Genomic DNA, 5,512 nt, shown 5'->3' with positions numbered 1-5,512 from the left:
TTGTATTTGATCTCTTCTGTCAGGGGTATTTAGTTTAGAAATAAAATAATAATATGAAATCTTTTGTTATGTTATTTAGGTCTTCTACAATCTTTGGTGTTAGCAAAATGCCATGTTTAATCCAATGCAAGCACTGGTTTAAATACAAGTTCTTTGGAGATATTGGCATTTGCCAAAGGCAACTTTCAAAATTTAAATTATATTTGGTGAGCCGTTTTACGCGAATAACTACGTATATATTTTATTTACTTAAATGTTGAGACTTTCATTAAGCTGTAAATAAGCTAATGATATATAAGTACGAAGTTTTCTCAATAGAAGCCTTGTAAGGAGTTGCATAGGCACAAATTAATAGCTAGGTATGTTTTTTTTTTCTTTAAACGCAAGGAGAAACCTGTATTTGATAAGAATTTCAGTTTAAATTTTCTGTCGCATTGTTACTCGGTGAAGTAATTCTAAAATTGGAATTATAAAAATGTTGAAAAATTATTTTCTAAATACATTAATGAGAAACGTGAAAAGAAAATTGATGCTAGCAACTGAACAAAAAAAGAATGTGTTAACTAACTTCCCTTATTATCTAGCACCTACTTCAAAAATTAGACGAATTCCGAGAAATTGCTTTAATTATGAAAATTCTCACTTTCTCACTTTAATAATGAAAATTAAAAAATGAACGCATTTTCTTAACGATTATATGACTTTTCGATTAAATGAAGAAATTTAAGATTTTTTAACCTCTTATTGTGATTTAAATATTTGAAAAGAAAGAACTTGAAAGGAATTCATTTTCCAGAAAAGAAAATATATTTTCCATTCTTCAGTCATATATTTTTCCTTTGCCTGTTTTAAAAAGATTAATTTTATTTTCATCAGATAGTCAAAGAATCGACATAAGCCTTTATAATATGAACAGACTATTAGGGCATCAATAGACAATGATTACTATCAAATGTCATTTTATCATAATGAAACTTTTACTTACCAGTTGGACGAGCTGCACCTAAGAGTAATTATGCAAATTTTTTAAAAAGAAATTTAATGAGTCAAATATAAACACGTTTATAATTAAATCATGATTTTTGATTTACAGCATCATATTCTTTACTCTATATAACGAAAGTTTTGCTCGAACATAAAAATGTATATCATGTCAAACAAAGAAATAGTATACAACTAGCATAATTAGTTATCCTTTCACAGTATATTATAAATATAAAATTTTCTTCAGTAAAACATGGAATTATAGTTGTTTTAATTACTTCGAAAGTAGCAACTTGAACAATAATATTTCCACGTACAAATTGGGATAGTTAATTAATTGGTACAATTTAGAATATATTATTTAGATATTTGAAACCTTGTGGAATAACCTATTTCTTTAAATAAATGCAACGTTTATCTGCGTGTATGTCGTAGACCAATTTGAAAAAATAGCTTTTTAAAAAGACACGAACATTTTGCAGTGAGCAAAGCTAATTAGAAGACTTTTTTTTTAATTTTCTTATCTGTTTGATATGTTTACTCTTATTACAGCTTATATGTCCCTAGGATGAATAAATATTGTTCGAAGCTTCGCTCAATCAGACTGATTTTGTTTAAGCTATTACATGATCATCATTGAAGTTAGGAGCAAAAAAGACGATTTAGATGACTTAAAAATCAACAGAATCTAATACATATTTCCTCGTCATTAATATTATCCATATCAATGTAAGCGCAGTATTATATGATTTTTATTTTTCCTGAAATTGAGTGAACAAAATTTAAGAAACACGGCTTTAAAACAATTTAAAGTTTTATTTTAACTCCAATTAATAAAATTTATTTTTTACTTTGCCTTCAAAATGGGGGGGTGGGGAATAGCAATCCTTCTATCATTCATTAGTTATTTCTTAGAAATTTAGTAATTATAAATCAGATTAATATTCTAATTTTAAATAGTTATACAAAATTTCACTTAAAAAATATCATAAAATAATGATTTATCTCATACTTTAACATAGCTATGAAAATTGGAAATATTAATGGCTTTTTTAATGTAAATATTGATAATTTTTAAACTTTACGATAAAAATGTTTTTAATTGTTATAGAAGCTCTTTTTGTTCATAATATTTGCATTCCATTTTTTAAACTCAGACATTCTGTTCTACGTTAACTTAAGACACTTACATAAAGCTAAAAAGGTGACTCCGAGGAAAAGTACGAGAGAGTTCATGTTGTCCTGGATACTTTGAAAAAGATGTGAAAAACTGTCCACCGATCCTTTATTTGTAGAAGAACGTATATTTTTTTCAAGTAATGATAACAATAAAAAGATATTATTACTGTTTTACTGCTTCAGGCATTCAAATTTATGAATATTCTGAGCACACAAAAGTGAGTGGAAATAAAAATATTATTCCCTTTAGAAGATTCCAGGACATTTCTAATTGTTGATTACCAAAACGCATGACATTTAAGAGATTCTCTCTTTCCAATGAAAAAAATTATTTTAAAATTACAGTTAGGAGTTAATTTAATTATATGTGCTGAGCAAAGAAATGACTCTTTTATATAAGTTACATTTATATATTATTCTTACTTTATATTAATGATAGTAGCATTTATTTTCTAATAAAGAATTTTGTTGCATAAAAATCATAAGACTGAACAAATTTAAATTACGAATTGTGTAAAAAATTAGCACCAAGTAGGATTTCAGAGAAAAATTAAGTTAAAAATTAATTCGAGAGTTACTTGTTGGTAACTTTATTATAAAAAATATATATCCTTGTGTCCCACAGAAATGCGACTATTAAGTTTTAACATGTGGTAGAGGCTATTTTGTATTAGTGGTTTTAAAGCTAGTTTTCTTTTCTTTTCTTTTTTTTAGTTTGTTATTTTTTTAAAAAAAAAAGTTATTCCAAATTTAGTTTCGTTGTTCGTATTTTTTTTTCAATGCTACTTTTCAATTTTTATAGAAAAATTATTGACGACCTCATGGGATCTAATTTTTAGAACTTGCTCTTGAGTTGATTTCAAGACGAACAAAAATAAAAGAAAGGACTTAGATATTGCACGACATCTAATTTTTTTGTGGAAATCATTCAATCATGAAATTATTCTTTTAACATCAATAAATTCTTTAAAGATATAAAGTCAATGGTTTGGACGAGAATCCCAGTCCGTTCACCAATAATTAGAAATAAAAGTGAGTGAATTGTTCCCAGACAGTTAGGAGCATGGGAACAGATTCATAGTTCGCGATTTATCTAAAGATAACAAAGCCAAACAAAAATGTAACACCCTTGTTATCAATATTAGATTTGAAAATAATTTTGCGAAAGCGAATCACCATAAAGACTGACAGAATTAGTATTACCATGTGTGGCAGATGTTTGTTTCTCCGTCATTAGCCGCCAATATTCGTATAGTGGATTTTTACTTAGCCGTACAAAAATACATTTTTGATTATATAAATACTAAAAATGGATAATGTCTAGGAAAGGAAAATAACGTCCATTTCTTCATCCTAAATAGAAATCCCTTAAAGCAGCGTTTCTCAACCTTTCAGTATTCGCGGCCCAGTTTTCAATCATAATTTTCATCGCGCCCCCCCCCCCCCCACTTGCAGTAAAATGTATGCAACAATAATGTATATTGAGTATTTTTAATTCTGTCTTTAAATTATTTTTAACTAACTACCAAAACAAAAGTAAAGTAAAAATCAGCAGCAATTGAGATTGTAGAAACTATGTTTGGAGTTAATTTTTCAAAACAATTACAGTCCATACCTCTTTCAAATGATACTGTTGCTCGTCGAATTGGTGATACAAAAATGTAGTGAGCTTTTCTCGATGTTGCGTGGCAAAATGTTTTCAATAAACTTTGAAGCAAGAGATATTAATAAAGATGCCCATTTCATTGCCTATGTTTGATTTTGTGATAATATGTCAGTAGTAGAACTACTTTTCTGCAAATCAATAGAACTCAAAACAACAGCGCTAGCATTATTTGCTATCTTAAATGATGTTATGAATAATGCAAACACAAAATGCAAAACTTGCATCGGAATATGCACTGGAATATGCATCGGAATATGTTTGTTAAATATCCGGAAGGTTCGAAAGTATACAAGCACTAGTAAAACAAAAATCGCCTCAATGCGTCTGGACTCATTGCATGATCTACAGAGAAGCTTTGGGTTCGAAAGAAATACGTCCTGGTTTAAATATTGTATTAACTGCGGTTGTAACCATTTCAAATTATATAAAAATGAGAACCCTGAGATCGAGAATCTTTTCTGCTCTTTGTAATGACATGGGTTCAGAACATTCAGATTTACTATTTAAATGTAAGGCAAAATGTTTATCACGTGAGAAATTTTTGCAACGTGCTCATGAATTAAGAGAAGAAATCGTTATTTTCTTAAAAGATAACAGACCGGAAACCGGGAATTTACACTATTGCTTATTTGTGATGAAATTGAGATACTTGGTCGTCATATTCGAGAAATTAAATAACTTGAATCTTAAACTCCAAGGAGCAAATACACATATGTTGGATACGAGTGATGAAGTTAATGCTTTTTGTAGAAAATTAGAATTGTGGGGCAGAAATTTAAAGCAAAAAAACCTAACAATGTTTGCAAATGTGGATAATTGTACTAAAACTTATAAGGCTGAAGAAGAATATATGAAAGTTACGTTTGTAACCATTGAAAATCATTTAGCCATGCTGGCAAAGAATTTTAAAAAGTATTTTCCTGCTCATGACATACTGCTAGCAAGTTACGAGTGGGTTAGGAATCCATTTCATAAGACTCCCGAAGGACTCTCAATTGATGAGGAAGAAAAATTCCTAGACTTCACGACAAGTGGCGAAACTGAAATGCAATTTAGTAATAAATCACTATTTGAATTTTGGCAGGAGGAGGATTTTTCTGCACTGAAACAAAGGGCATTTCGCATTCTATTACCGTTTTTAATATCCTACCTTTGTGAAACTGGATTTTCTGCTGTGGCTTCTTTGAAGACAAAATATAGATCACGGCTAAATATAGAAACATGACTGAGAGTGGCTATTTCTAATATTAAGCCTCACCTCAAAAAACTTTGCTCTGCAGGACAGAAACAAGGAAGTCACTAAAAATTATTAATTTTTTTTTTTTTAAATTTAGTATGTTTGATTAAGTAAGGTGGATAAGCCAGAGGTGGCCAGTGCTCCTAACGTAGCCTCCCCCCCCCAAAGTAAAATGAAATTTATTTTGAATCATAGGATGTCCCTTCTGCATTGTAAATCTTGTATCTGAGGTACACGAGGCTGAATTGGAAGATATTTCCTTGAATGGCCTCCATTGTATGAAGTGATTTAATTATTTGCAGTTGTCGTTCTGATTTCCAGGTGAGAAGATAATGTGTTTAAATTCTTAGAACTTTGAGTTATAATATGTTTTCTGAAAGTTTATTTCTTTTTATTTAACCACATTACTTTAATTCGAATTAATCTATCAGATTAATAGTTTTATG

This window comes from Parasteatoda tepidariorum, chromosome 7 (genome assembly GCF_982258835.1).
Source record: "Parasteatoda tepidariorum strain Cologne lab strain chromosome 7, Ptep-v5.0, whole genome shotgun sequence".
In the NCBI taxonomy this organism is placed as follows: domain Eukaryota; kingdom Metazoa; phylum Arthropoda; class Arachnida; order Araneae; family Theridiidae; genus Parasteatoda; species Parasteatoda tepidariorum.
This window is presented reverse-complemented; position numbering follows the sequence as displayed.